General features: G+C 32.1%; 1 protein-coding gene across 1 annotated transcript in view; it reads right to left on the bottom strand.

Moving 5' to 3' along the window:
- LOC127738082 (uncharacterized) overlaps window positions 1-8267 on the bottom strand; it is a 33045-nt gene extending 24778 nt beyond the window's left edge. The window contains exon 1 of the mRNA XM_052249177.1: window positions 8189-8267. The gene's annotated coding sequence lies outside the window, so the exon portion shown is untranslated. The remainder of the gene's footprint in view (window positions 1-8188) is intronic.
- Between the last annotated feature and the right edge of the window lie 8023 nt (window positions 8268-16290).

The following is a 16290-nucleotide window of genomic DNA, read 5'->3' as shown; positions in this document are numbered from 1 at the left end:
TGTGAACTGATTTTTTTTTAGATTTTTTGTTTGGTCATAAAATGATTAACAACTTTGATGCTGTGCACTTATTCGGTATTTTTCTACCCAATCCCAGAAGTCGTATAGTAATACAAATCTTATTGTTCAAAGCAAAAAGTGAAATTTGTAATTTAACAACACCAGTAAATATTTCGTCTTTGTTATGAAAAAAGCAATAAGCTAAATGTATTTCTTATAAACAGCCTTGTGTCTTATATGACATTTCGTTAACTACTTGGCAACAAAGGATAACATAATGTTGACGCTTCCAATTCTTGCGTCAGTAAATAAATGCTGCATTTTACGTAAAGTACTTCAATGTTTAGAAAATAAAAGGCAAACAAATAATATACCGAAATATAAGGGATATGGTGAAAATTATCAGAAAATGAATGAAATATGCATATTCAGACAAAAGTCTACTAAACAAAAAATTAATTTAACAATTTCCCAACGAAACCAGTTTTATGAAATCTTCTAAATGTTATTGGGTTCACATGAATTCATTTTGGCCATTTATATTCAATCTGTTTATGTCTCTTCATAGCTTTACATGGAAAAGACGGTATACGGTGTAGCAAATGAACAGTGCTTTTACTTCATCTCAAGATCTCAAAATTGTAGTGTTTCATCTTTAAACGTGTAATTATCAGTCTTTGACTAAAGAAAGTTTTTTACTCTTTGTGTTTCTAATGAAGGTCAATACCAAAATATGCAAAAATTCTGATGAACACTGAAAGATGCCAGTTGCTACCAAAGATACAAGAATTTTATTTTAATATTTTTTCTATTTCATTGGTTCATTTACTTTGTTAGAAACGGGACTTTTGTGACATTGCATCAACACTGCAATGACTACCTTTTTTCTTGATCATGAGAAACATATTTAGTAATTGGGAGACAACATCTGTTAAAACTATTTTTTCCATTGCAACTTTAGACCCATATAGATCTATCGTCCTTAAAATGGTGATATCATTGTCACCTTTATACTGTTTTCGCTGGTAAACAATTTAGACAATATAATGCCGAAGTACCAGGTGACCGGTATATATAGACCCTTTATGGCATCTCAATAATTACGGTCAATTTTTTCACTAGGCACTATATATTCTAAATACTTTTCACGAAAATGCAATCCAGCGTACCAAAAAACCTCTATTTGTTGTTTAATAATCAATGTGATAATATGTAAAACTAATCATCCGTTATCAATTTACTTTAAAGTGAGAAAATGATTTATATATGGAATTCTTTTTGTGAAGAGTCGTTCGAACATGTGTAATACATATATTCATTACTTTACTAGAGTTCATATTCTTTTGTATTGGTGCAGAGAATCCGAACAATAAATCTATTTCAATGTGATATCTAATTTCATTTGATTTATGCACTATACATGAACTTTAAGAAGTGGCGTCCGTTAGGTTGTGTGCAATGTCTTAATATGTAATCATTTCCAGTTGGAATAGGGACATTAAATCCGATACCTCGTGTAGCGAGAGTGGCACGCCACGCTCTCTGTGCGTTAAAAAACGCTGCAACAACTCTTTGAGATGAGGTAGAGTTTCTAATATGAAAATATACTCCTATCCAATATATCCTTGTTTCAAGTTGTACACACAAAAACTGTAATTGAAATTTTCTAATTGTTTCCCACTCGACCGACTTTACAGAACCTATTTTATAAGTTATTTAACGATATTTTTATGTATTGATACGGGACTTTCCGCTTTGAATTTTCCTAGGAGTTCGGTATTTTACCTCTCACCCTACCTTTTTGTAATGTCGTTTATAGAACTAAAATACTGAACAATTATATTTAAAAGCAATTATATATTTAAAGTTGGGAAATTATAAAATTTTTCAACAGGCGTGATAGACTCGCTAATAAAGTAAAAGTGGTTCATTCTTCTGACTTCCAATATGTTTTAGTTCCCTATCTCACGAAATCCAACACGAGATGATGACGTCATTGGATACACTCGGAGACGAAATGATACATTTATTGAAAAATAAGATAATTGGAGCCTAATGTTTATATGTATGTAATGTTATAATCTATAGGGCTTTTATGCACGAATGACGTCAATCTTGCATATAAAACGGAATGAAAAACACTGTTGTTCTGCTACATTTTATGTATGACTCATGCCCTTGGTTAATTATGATTAGGCGTGGATACATGACGACACAGACACGCATACAATCATAATAGAACATATCTTTAATGTTGGGTTTAGTGCTAAAAGCCAAATCCCCGGATAGTCAAAGGTAAAAAATGGCTTCCCTATTAAATAGTTTCAAATGTTATAGTGCTTACGTGGAAAACAAATTTTATAAGTTGACGTTTTTGTTCTTGCTTTCAACCTGATAAGCTAGTAAAAACTATATTTTAACGCTTTCTAACGTTTGTGTCTATATTTCTTTCTATTATAGGCTGGATGCAGTGAAGGGAAATCTCGATGATTTATGCCTAATTGTTAAGAAAAATGAAAATGGTTCCTCGGTTAAACACATCATTGATACAAGAATTAAAATGTTGTTGACTGCCAAAAGTCCATTTATCGTTAAAATTGTGAATGAATTTTAAAGAAAACGATCTTGTTCTTCGGAAGCTACTTCTTGATATTAAAGAAGCGTCTGTCATAATTTCATAACCTTCTATGAAGGTTAAACAATGTGATTGATTTAATCCCAGAGAGTATGTAAATGTTTATTGCAAAAAACTTATTTCACTTGTAATCGCCAGTAAAATACTGTAAAAATGAAAAGAAAAAAAACAGATATTCAAAATTCTGTCTTAAGCTTAAAAGGGAATCTGCCTAAGTTTCATAAAATTCTTAAAAGGTTTGACAAAGTTATTAATATAATTGTTGTTTGAAAAACTTTAACCACAGCTGTATCTGAATGACAAAAAACTAAGTTCATCTATCAGTTAAATACGGGAAAATGAAAAAAAAATATCAAATTTTTCATAAAAATCTTCTATTAAAGTTTCGTACAAATTTCAAGTAGGTTTGACAAAGTTTATCATCATGTCTATTATACTTTGACCACAAACTGAACCTAAATGTTGACACCGACAACGACTAAGTAATGATCAATATGTCTCGATACCAACATTTCAATATGGATATTGTATTTCTATAATTTAGAGAAATAATCAAAATGAAGGAATGTATCTCATAATGCGTAGCTCTGATTCCTTGTAAGAATTGTGCTATTATTTTGGTCATTTTTGGTTAAATCAGTTCTTCAACATTTTTTCTGAGGTTTGAATTTGTACATATTTTGGCCTCAAGCACCAACGAAGAGACACATTTTTAGCTCACCGGACCCAAAGGCCCCATGTGAGCTTATGCCATCACTTGGCGTCCATCGTCATCCGTCGTAGTCGTCGTAAACTATTTCAAGAATCTTCTCCTCTGAAACTACTGGGCCAAATACCTTCAAACTTAAATTGAATGTTCCTTAGGGTATCCAGTTTATGAATTGTATCCAAAGTTTTGATACATGGCCGCCATGGCTAAAAATAGAACATAGGGGTCAAATGCAGTTTTTAGCTAATATCTCCAAAACTAAAGCATTTAGAGCAAATCTCACGGAATAAAAATGTTCAATAGGTCAAGATCTATCAGCCCTGAAATTTTGAGACGAACCGAACAACCCATTGTTGGTTTGCTGCCACTAAATTGGTAATTTTAAGAAAATTTTGCAGTTTTTGGTTATTTTCTTGAATATTATTGAAGATAAAGATAAACTGTTAACAGCAAACATGTTCAGCCAAGTAAGATCTGCAAAAAGATTAAATGACCAAAATAGTCGATTGACTCCTTAAGGAGTTATTGCCCTTTAAAGACAATTTTACACAATTTGTTCATAATGTTTTCTAAAATTTAAAAATATTCTCCTCTGAAACTACTGGGCCTAATACTTTAAAACCTCAACTGAATGCTCCTTATGGTAACTGGTTTATAAATTGTATCCAATGTTTTGATCCATCAACAAACATGGCCGCCATGGCTAAAAATAGAACATAGGGGTCAAATGCAGTTTGTGGCTTTATCTCAAAAACTATAGCAGTAAGAGCATATGTGTTCAAGTGATGAATAAGTCAAAATCTATCTGCTATGAAATTTTCAGACCAATTGGACCACCCATTGTAGGGTTACAGTCCGAAATAGTTTATTTTTATGAAATTTTACTGTTTTTTGTTTTTATCTTTAATATAATAATAGATAGAGAGAAAGTGTAAATGGCAAAAAAGTTCAGCTAAGTAGGATCTGCAAATAAGTCAAATGATCAAAATAGTCAATTGACTCCTTAATGAGTTATTTCCCTTGAAACGTTTATTTTTTACATTTTTTCGTGCAAGTCTATTACTTTTTCAAAAATCTTCCTCTCTGAAACTACTACTGGGCCAAATACTTCCAAACTTTAACTGAATGTTTCTTAGGGTATCTCGTTTGTAAATTGTATCCGAAGTTTTGATCCATTAACAAACATGGCCGCCATGGCTAAAAATAGAACATAGGGGACAAAAGCAGTTTTTGGCTTATATCTCAAAAAAACAGCAGTTAGATCAAAAGTAAAAGCAGTTAAATTGATAATTGGGTCAAAATCTATCTGTTATGAAATTTTCAGACAAGTTGGACCAACCCATTGTTGGGTTACTGTTGGAAATATTTTATTTTTATTAAATTTTACTGTTTTTGGTTATTTTCTTTAATATTATAATAGATAGAGAGAAAGTATAAATAGCAATAAATGTTCAGCTAAGTAAGATCTACAAATAAGTCAACATGATCACAATATTCAATTGACCCCTTAAGGAGTTATTGCCCTTAAAACGTTTTTTTTTACATTTTTTGTGAAAACCTAATTACTTTTTCAAAAATCTTCTTCTATGAAACAACTTGGACAAATACTTCAAAACTTTAATTGAATGTTCCTTAGGGTATCTAGTTTATAGATTGTTTTCGAGAATTTAATCCATTCAAAAACATGGCGGCAGTTTCTAAAATAAGAACATAGGGGTCAAATGACGTTTTTGGCTTTCATCTCAAAAAGTAAAACAGTAAGAGCAAAAGTGACATAAGTGAAAGTGTTAAACAGGTTAAATCTACCTGTCAAGTAATCTTTAGACCAATAGGACAACTTATTGTTGGGTCACTTTCCAGAAATAGTTAATTTTTCGGAAATTTTACGGTTTTGGGTTATGTATTGTCTTTAATATTATTAAAGAAAGAGAGAAAGTGTAAACGACAAAATTGTTCAGCAAAGTGAGATCTACAAATAACTCAAATGCCTGAAACTGAAATTACAGGTGAGCGATATCAGGCTCTCATGAGCCTCTTGTTTAATGATACTGCCATGAAAATTAATAAAAACAAATCAGTGATAAAATCTACAAAAGGAATGTATCTCTCGCACACTCTGATTCCTTCTACGGATTTGACTATGGTTTTGGTTCTGTTCGGATAAATCAGCTCTTTAACGCTTGTATTAGTTTTTGGATATACAATTTTTTTTGCGTCGAACATTACTAAAGAGACATTATTTGTCGAAACACGTATCTTGTGCAGCAAAATAGGTTCCGTTCAATGTCATTTCAAACCAAAAGGTCAAAGTATCACACAAATATAAAAAAAAATTGACTGATTTGTGAACTTTTTTTATCATATTCTATATATAATTTGCCATATACATGGTTCCATGGTTGTTGAATTTGGTTATTGTTCTAACAATCAAGTAACTACATACTTGAAATTCCAATATTTGTTTTAGAGAATACAAGCAACAACTAAAGTAATGATATGCAAGGGAGACAATTTTTTTATATATATACTAAATGTAGTTATAAGCATGACAAAAAGCATCATACTCTTATTCATAATGTGCACATTTGTACGTTACCTTACGCTCATCTATCATATTCATTTTCACACAATCATCTTATTACATTTTACCTCTTTAACAAAAATAATTGCCGTAAATTTCAAATTGAAACGTTCACATACTTTATATCTGAGGTCTACGAGGATTGTGACATTTTGAAGCAAGAAAGAATAATGTGATGTCTTTGCAGCATGTTTGATACCAAAAGATCGAAAGGCAGGATTTTCAGGAAAACGCGAGGCTCTAACTGAAAGAAATACAGTTTACATTATGCGGATTGTTATCGCATTTGCATATAAACTCTTACAAGCATAAACCCTTTCGCGTATATTTACTAAATAGATATAAGAAGATGTGGTATGAGTGCCAATAAGACAACTCTCCATCCAAGTCAAAATTTATAAAAGTAAACCATTATAGGTCAAAGTACGGTCTTCAACACGGAGCCTTGGCTCACACCGAACAGCAAGCTATAAAGGGCCCCAAAAATTACTAGTGTTAAACCATTCAAACGGGAAAACCAACGGTCTAATCTTTATAAAAAAAACGAGAAACACTTATGAACCACATCAACAAACGACAAATACTGAACATCAGATTCCTTTAAAGCATTTTTAATGCACTTTGAAAATTAAATCCTCCCTTCTAGGTACGAAGATGTAAAGACATATTCAGATATGCTTTGCCGGAAAATGTAAAGAAATATTCAGATATGCTTTGCCGGAAGATGTAAAGAAATATTCAGATATGCTTTGCCGGAAGATGTAAAGAAATATTCAGATATGCTTTGCCGGAAGATGTAAAGAAATATTCAGATATGCTTTGCCCGAAGATGTAAAGAAATATTCAGATATGCTTTGCCGGAAGATGTAAAGAAATATTCAGATATGCTTTGCCGGAAGATGTAAAGAAATATTCAGATATGCTTTGTCGGAAGATGTAAAGAAATATTCAGATATGCTTTGCTGTTGTTTAAAAAGAGGCGAAGATACCAAGAGGATATTCCAAACTAACAAGTCGAAGAAAAATCGAAAACGACGAAAAAACGACCAAGGCCACAAACACTACATAGCAGTCTTCAAATTTCACTCATGCATCCAGATCCTTTTATATATCCTGTTTAATCAATATAAATTACCGACCATTGACAGATCAGTTTCTTTTTCAATACGTTATGCCATTAGCGTTGTCTCCCTTTACATCAACACAGTTTTATGAATAGATTGGAGGGAACATTCGATTTCTAGGGTATAATCTATCAATTTTCTTTGATTTAAACACTAACGATGGTAGTTTGAATCACAAGAATATTTTAGACATTGATAGATTCATTTAAAATGAAATAATCGGAAAAAAATAAAGAATGACTCGGCTGTATTCATAAATATCTATTTAAAGTGATCTATCGGGTTACCATTTAGTTTAAACACAAAACATCATTTCATTTATATGTGTGAATAAAGATTAAAAAAAAATATTTGTAATTGCAGAATAACAATTTCATATTATTATTTTTCTCCATTCATACAATAGCCAAGACTCTTTTTTAAAATCGGTTTAAGTTATTCGATTGTCACTTACAAGATGTCATGGTTAATTTGAAAGTTGTCAAATTTATTGAAAACAACAAACAATATGTTTCTATTAAAGGTGAAAGTTTCATAAAGCTTAGTATTATTTTAGCAGTATAATACAAATCTAAGTTATACACACTCCCTACCTTTAATTCATTACAAGAATGAACTTTCAATAATTTGTTTTAACAGAATGTTTGCAAAAACTTAAATTTTATCAATAAGTTGTTAAATATCATTTATGAAATAACAGCCAAAAACGAATGTAATGCTGTTTTTTAAATTTCAAGCGAAAAAAGGCTCACATGAAGCGAATTACAATTTTGTACATGGTGAATGGTAACCAATCGTGTTTCTTGGCGTGTACGTGTTCGGTAAAACTGTTCTGTATTGAAAGCAAATAGAATTTAATAATAAATGTATAACTGCCGGCAAGGTAAAAATTATCATGCACACAGAAAAAAACTCTTTCTGATTTCTGTGTTACATAACATACATAATCATGTTAGTCCAAGTGTTAAAAAGTAAAATAACAAAAATACCGAACTTCAAATTCAAAACGGAAAGTCCATTATCAAATGACAAAATCAAAAGCTCAAACACATCAAACGAATGGAAAACAGTTCACATTGTGTTAAAATGAATGTTTCATAATATAAATATACCAACTTTAAAATAAAAATGAAACTCACCTTCCTGTAATTCAGATCATTTTTAACTGATAGTATGAATTTAAGGTTTTAAATCTATTGACTATACCAAGACTGATATACAGACTTATTTCAACGGAGATCATTGAGACTATTATACAGAAATGTAAATCTATATAATACATAACATATAAACTCCTAAACTCTAGTCAACACTCGAAATTATGTATCTTCATACCTCATATCTTATGAATGTAAATTACAATAACAATAGATTTTCATCTCGATATATATTTTCTTCTATTAAACCACTTAGAAATTAATCTATAATATGTAAAATGTTATATTTTAAAGGTTATTTGTTCAGAAAACAAATAGAAGGTCTTTACTTCGAGATCTCCAAAAATGTTGGATCACTACGTTCTTTTGTACACGAAGTTATAAAGTGCCTTGTTTTGTTGAAAATGTTCAATGCTCATGCATTCTCTACTGAATACAAACAAATGTGGCTGCTAGGTACTTTTATGAATTGGCAGTACACTCTTTTATTGAAATTTTATTATTTGATAGGTCATATGTTCTACTGAATACAAACATATATGGTTGTTAAGTACTTTTGTCAATTAGTTATATTTTGTACTGTCGATGTAAGAACCACGAATGGTAAAATAAATAGTTACTTAGTATTCAATCTAATAAATCTACCTGTATATTTTAGGTCCATTAAGACATTAATTATGTTAGAACTATAAAACTCTGGTGAACATGTTAATCATATCTATCCCATCGAACTTGACATCAAGGATACAGCTAAGGCTGCCTCATATCTTGACTTAAATATAGAAATTGACAATGAGGGTCAGTTGAAAATAAAACGTTACGACAAACGAGTTGATTTCAGCTTCCCAATTATGAACTTTCCATTTTGATGTAGCAACATTCCAGCAGCGCCTGCATATTAAGTGAATATTTCCCAGTTGATACGATATTCCAGGGCTTTTGTTTCCCATCACGATTTCTTCGATATAAGGTTGCTGCTCACAAGGAAGTTATTAAACCAAGAGTTCCAAGTGGTGAAGTTGCAATCATTCCTTCAAAAATTTTATGGACGCCATTACGAGTTGGTTGACCGTTATAGAATATCTGTTTCACTTATGACGACAGATATGTTCCAATCATAGTAACCACAATCCCGTCCTCCTTTTCCCTTGAATGTGACCTACAGAATTAGACTTATTACCGGGTATGTACTTACATGAGCAACACCACGGGAGCTTCATGTGGAGTAGGATCTGCGTACCCTTCTGGAGCACCTGAGATCACCTTCGGTTTTGGTGGTGTTCGTGTTGCTTAGTATTTAGTTTTCTATGTTGTGTTTTGTATACTGTTGTTTGTCTTTTTGTCTTTTTCTTTTTTTGCTATGACGTTACCAGTTTATTTTCGACAATGAGTTTGCTCATCCCTTTGTTATCTTTCGCCTCTTTTAAGGTCATTTCATTTGCAATCGTCCTAGTCCGAGTTTTTGGCATCAACAATAATTAAACCGAATTTTCTGTCGTTTTTTAACAGATTTCAATTACGTTTTAGCATTTCCATATGCTCAAGTCATTGTGTGTTTCGGATAAGCAAAATTGACATACTAGTATTGACGTAAATCAACTGAAATTTTAAATGTTAAGTAAATCAACCTTATATTTTTATGTCTTTTCTGGTCCACGTTTGATCTTTGATGTAACCCCTAAAATAGTGAAACAGTTGCGATTACCCACGGTGTCTGTCAGAGAACACGTTTCTTCTTGTCTATTACAGGCGGGTAAGTTTATTAATGCTACATGGTAAAGCGGAAAAAACTTAAGGCAATGCATATACGTGTCTACTATTTTTTCAAAGCTCTAATGTATTATTCATTTTTGTAATGCATTAGAATCGGAATAACAGTACTGTAGTTGAAGAGGTGCCACCGTCAATGGCGATTTGATGGTCGCAAAAACAGTATTACTGGCGATGCGTAGCGGAGCCAGTAAAACGGATGTTTGCGACCATCAAATTCAAATTGACGGCGGCAACTCTTCAAATACAGTACTGTTATTCCGATTCTAATGCATTACAAAAATGAATAATACATTGGAGCTTTGAAAAAATAAAATTTAGGATAAAATAAAATTCCGCGACGTTACTTTTAAGATTAAAATTTGTACTAAATCAATCAAAACGGTGTTTTTGAGGTAGGTGTTATTTTATTTTTAGATTATATTGTAGTAATCGAACATTTTCTGATCAAAGCAATTCAATATGGCGGCTCACTCCTTAGCCAATGAAAAAATGTGTTACATAAACATTGCATTAGAATCTTCTAGCACACCCGAACCCCTCACCAAATTGATTTTTATTGGATAAAACATACATAATGATCCCAGACTAACGGTGCTAAGTTCAAACATTAATTTCAAAACCTTTTATGATTTGTTACATTTCAAATAATTTGACTAAACAAGAGACTCCTTAGAGCATGAATCACTCAACGGTAAAAAAAGCTGAGAGAAAAGGTAAACCTCGAAAATAAGTAAAAACATTGTCAATAAGGACAATAACTTCTATGAGAATTCATCAAATGGTTTCGGTCATTTTTCACAGTTTTGTTGATCTTGTAAGGGGATCATCTAATGATTGCTAGTCCTATTAGCATTCTAGTAGATTTCGTATTGCTGATAATTTTTGTAGGCTACACATGTTTCCTATCGTATGTACTTTTCAAGATAATACGCAAAAACTCCTCAATTATAAAAAAAAGGGCGCAATAACATTTTGTGAGGGAATTCGATGTTTGCTATACCACGGCTCATTTCAACGCACTTTATGACAATACCACTATACAAATCAGAATTATTTTTTTGCAGTGTTTTCAGAAATGATTTTAATTTGTATACATGTATTATTTGTGATACATTAAATGTGTTAAAAGGAAGTATTTTCTGTTACAAGTCAATAGATATGTAGACTTTTGAAGCCCAAACATTCTATTGCCTAAATACACAAATGAAACGACATGTTTTTGACATTATAGCAAAACAAATTTTATTCGTTATTGCAAAAAATAAACTTACAATATCTATCATTTTCTCCCTACCCAGTTTAACCGCATTACTTATTATGATGTGGGCCTGTCATTGTTATTGAATCTTTCGCAATTTGATTGGATTAAGTTATTATTAATTTAACTTCAAACTGTTTTTTTTTAATACATGTATATTGATTAAATCAAAACATGTATGAATGTATACAGTAACTTAAATGACCTTCAACCTGGATATTAGACGAGTCCATATTATTTTTAACCAATGAAACTAAAGGTAAAAAAGGTAAGAATTGTGTCATTTGACATTTTTTAGATCTTGTATTGTTATCCATTTTGCTGTTGATAGTATATCGATCTATTGTTGTTTTCGGTGTTTTCGTAAAAACAAGAAAATAAGTCAAAAATCGTAATTTAAGGACAATAGCAAAATAGGCACCCAAATGGTTCGGTCATATGGCGTTTTTGTTAATCTTGTATTTATGATAAAATCTCTACATATGTATTATAGTTTTTGAGATAATATATGCTGCTGTCAGTGTAAAAGTGTAATATTGACTGCAAACAGTAAGTCCATGTATCAGTAACATATGGAAATTGTTTTTAAAAAATCAAACTTTACTTCTGTCCATGTTCATCACATAAACGATTACATGTCTAAAAAAATTTAATCCCATACTGTAAAAAAAACTCACCAAAGATACCAGGCTTATAATCTTGTACGACAGACGCGCTCTCCTTCTGCAAAATACCCACCAGTCACGCTAGAATCAAAATTGTAAAAAGTTAAATGCAAAAAACTAAGTCATATTAATTAAATACTAAAAAAGAAAAAAAAAAGAAATATTTCCAAGTGTTAGCTACACATGTTTCTTAATCATAAAAAAGCTTCTGCCAAAGTTTCATAAAATTCTATGAAGGTTTGACAAAATAATTGATGTCTTACAAACTTTAACACCAGACTGTATCTTCTACAAAAAAAAACTAAGTCCTCTAAACCGTAAAATAAGGAAAATGAAAACAATAATTGCATAATGTTGCACTGGATACCGTCTTTTTATCGTAAAAAAACCTCTGTTTAATTGTAACAGTCAATGAAGGTTTGACAAAGTTATAAATGACCGAAAATCTTCCACCTTAAACTGTATCTCAATGTTAACTGCAAAAACTGCATGTTAATCCATTTATCAGTAAAATACGGAAAACTGAAAAATGTATTTTCAAAATTTTGCTCTGGATACTGTCTATTGGTCATCGCAGGCTCGACATAAACTGTTATCACAGAGATATGTCTCGCTTTTTGATTATTTCGATAATGCAAATGGTGAAATTAAAACAGCAACACTTTTACATGTAAGTTTTGCAAATATTCAAAGTCAATGAATCATGACTGAAGGTACATGGCCAAACAATCTCCATGGAAATGAGATGTGCCAATGCTAATACAACTGCATACCAAATACCATTGACTTATCATAAGTAGTTCCCTTTAAACAAACCTAGACATAAACAAATACATGTAAACTAAGCAAAATTTCAAATTCAATAAACCATAACTGAGGGGGCAGGGTCAAATAATCTCCATTGAAATGAGATGTACCAATGCTAATACAACTGCATAACAAATATCATTGACCTACCACTAGAGGTTCCCCATAAATCGACCTAATCACAAATACATGAAAACTAAGCAAAAGTTTCAAAGTTAATAGACCATGACTGAGGGGGCGGGGCCAAATAATCGCCATGGAAATGAGATATGCCAATGCTTATACAACTGCATACAAATTATCATTAACTTACCACTAGTGGTTCCCCATAAACTGACCTAATCACAAACTAATACATGAAAACTAAGCAAAAATTTCAAAGTCAATAGACCATGACTGAGGGGGCGGGGCCAAAAAATCTCTATGGTAATGAGATGTGCCAATACTAATACAACTACATACCAAATATCTTTAACTTACCACTAGTGGTTCATCATAAACTAGACCTAATCACAAACTAATACATTGTTGACGCCGCCGACGCCGGAAACAGCGTACCTATGTCTCGCTTTTTGACTCCGTCAAGCGAGACAACAAACTAAAAATGAGTAAAAATTTGTCATTTAAGGTATAACGCCTATTAGAAGTCATGCGATACTTTTGGTGAAAATATGAATCTTATAACATTTTGATCATTTTTACAATTGGTAGATTTCTTTAGTTGACCAGTGTAGAGAAGATTTTTGGAAAAGTAACAGACGAAAACGGACGCCGAGTGGTGAGAAAATTTCACATGGATCGATTGAACTAACAAACTAAGTTCAGTTATCAGTAAAATACGAAATCAGTTTATCAAATATTGAATGCGGTCTCTTGACCAAGAAGGAACTTTTTATTCAACTTTCGTAGAATGTAATGTAAGCTAGACAAAAAAAACTAAATTTGCTCACACAATATCGCGTGCATTATAACATGACAACGGATCCGGAGGAACATACGATAAATAACTTGATCAAGAACCAAAGCGAATAAACAATTTACTGAAATAAACCTCCCATTATTCTTTTGCATTTAATTAATGGTAAACCATTACACAACTGTTAGTCATTTTGCAGACCGATGCCTTTATTAGTCAATCTATGTAAATATAACGACTAAGGATTGTTTAATTAAATTCACATATTTTCAACATTAAATAAAAACAAATACATACTTTGACTTTATCTTGAAATAAGAATGAAATAGCAATGAAATAACTTAACTTGTTTATTCGAATTTTTAAAATAAGGATCTTAATCATTCGCAAGAATGAAACTGGAAATGGCTCACTAGTTTTCTTATCATATTGTTTATGTGTTTTATGCCCTCTTTTGTCCCTAATTCGGCGATTAAAATTCTTGTTTTTTTATTTTTATTCTAACGACACATCCCTTTTAATTAAATGTAAATTTAAAAAAGACATTATCTATGTTGTGTTGTGTACTGTTGTCTTTTCGTCGTATTTCGTTTGCCATAGCATCGTCAGATTGGTTTCGACTTATGAATGTCCCTTTGGTATCTTTCGCCTCTCTTTTCTTAATTTCACATTGAGATATATTGATGATGTTCTTTCGATTAACAATCCAAACTTTTCAGATTGGTTTCATTAATATATCCTTCAGATCTAGAAATTAAAGAAACAACAGACATGACTTCCTCCGCCTAACTTTTAGACTTATACCTCGAAGTTAACATAAGCGGGCATCTCAATACCAGAATCTATGACAATCGAGACAATTTTAATTTTGAAATTATAAATTTCCCTCACCTTAGCAGCAATTAAATACCAACTTCACCGGCATATAGGATATAAATTTCCCTACTCATTCGGTATTCAAGAGCTTGCAGCTGCTACTCAGACTTTATAAAACGTCACCAATGTCTGAGCAGAAAGTTGACGAACCAGGGTTCTGTCAAAGAACGTCTCGTCCTTTTTCTAGCAGTTCATCGGAAGATACCATGACCTTTTTTGATAATATTCCGTATCAACTTCACTAATAATACGTGATGGTCTTGAAGTATAGATTATAGGTACTGATGTTGTTTATCATCTTAATTACGTGTTATAATGTTCTTTTCATTTTTCTTTGTATATTTTTAGTCTTTACTGTTTAGTCCATTTTTGGTAATATACTTTTGGCGTGGCTCGGTATTTATACATCTCGCCATTGTGTTATTGTGCTATGGTCATTTTTGTTTTCTTGTCTTTCATTTTTGCTCATGTACTTTTTCCATAGAGTGTCTATATACCATTTTTGTTTTTCTTTGTTGTAATATTTTTAATTTTATAATCATAAGTGATTAAGATTATAACACAATTTGACTGATGTACCCGTGTTTTTGACATTTTTACCTATTATGTCTCTTTGGTTTGCTCACACATTGTTATCAATATAATGGAATTCTATGCGACTGTCATACAAGTGAGAGGTGTAGCTAGCTATAAAATCAGGTTAAGTCAATCATTTTCTACATAATGAAATGCCTGTACCATGTTAGTTGTTTTCCATTTGTTTGATGTGTTTGAGCTTTTGATTTTGCCATTTGATTAAGGACTTTCCGTTTTGAATTTTCCTTGGAGTTCGGTATTTTTGTTATTTTACTTTTTCATAAGTCGAAGAGAAACCGACAACTTCATGGTATGTACCAATACAGTGATAAGTTGCATTCGATGATGTCACTATCGAGAGAAAAAAATGGATAATGGCTAAGACAATTGAAACGTATCCATATTTATCTGTGACGCAGATATTCCATAACGATCGGCCAGTTTATGATGGCGTCTTTAACACTTTCAAAAGGACGACTTGAACTTTACAACTTGGAACCATTCATTCAGCGGCTACCTTTTCAGTAGCAACCCTCTTTCAATGAAATCATAATAGGAACCGCAAACGTATTTACTTGGAAATATATGCTGTCGGAATGTTGCTATATAGAAATGGACAATTGCAAAGCTGAAATCCTGCAGGTCAAGATATGAGGCAGACTTAACTGTATCTACGGTGTTCTTAATTTCTAGTTCAATTGGAAAGATGCCGTCTACATAGTCACCAAACTTTGAAATATTTAGTGAGAGGAAATCATCCCTCTAGCGGAATGTGAAGTTAACAGATAATGAAAGCTTCAACTGTCAGATTGTCTTGCATTGGATGTGATTTTGAGATTGACATATTGTATATATGTCCCCCAAGGGTGACTGGGGAATAGAAGTATGGTCACCATTGGTCTTCCTCCGACCGGCAGTAAAAACCCTCGCCAAAGTGGGGTGTTCGTTTGGCTGTGCGGGATGTACAAATTTGCAGCCACGTCCGGTCAGAATGGGGCCGTTAAATTCGATGCCTCGTGTAAAGAGAGTGTCACGCTCTTTGCACGTTACGAACCCTTGCAACAACTCTTTGAAGGGTTGACCTGTTTCAAGGCTAAATTTCTGTTCCTATCCAATATATCCTCATTTTCCGTGGCAGTCAAAATTTCTCCGACCTCAATCCGGACGCCTTAATTACAGAACCTACCTATTGTTAATTTGTTCTCGTCCTGAA

Source organism: Mytilus californianus, unplaced genomic scaffold (assembly GCF_021869535.1).
Source record: "Mytilus californianus isolate M0D057914Y unplaced genomic scaffold, xbMytCali1.0.p SCAF_4, whole genome shotgun sequence".
Taxonomy (NCBI): Eukaryota; Metazoa; Mollusca; class Bivalvia; order Mytilida; family Mytilidae; genus Mytilus; species Mytilus californianus.
Note: the sequence above shows the minus strand (reverse complement) of the source record. Positions and strands in the feature narration are given on the sequence as shown.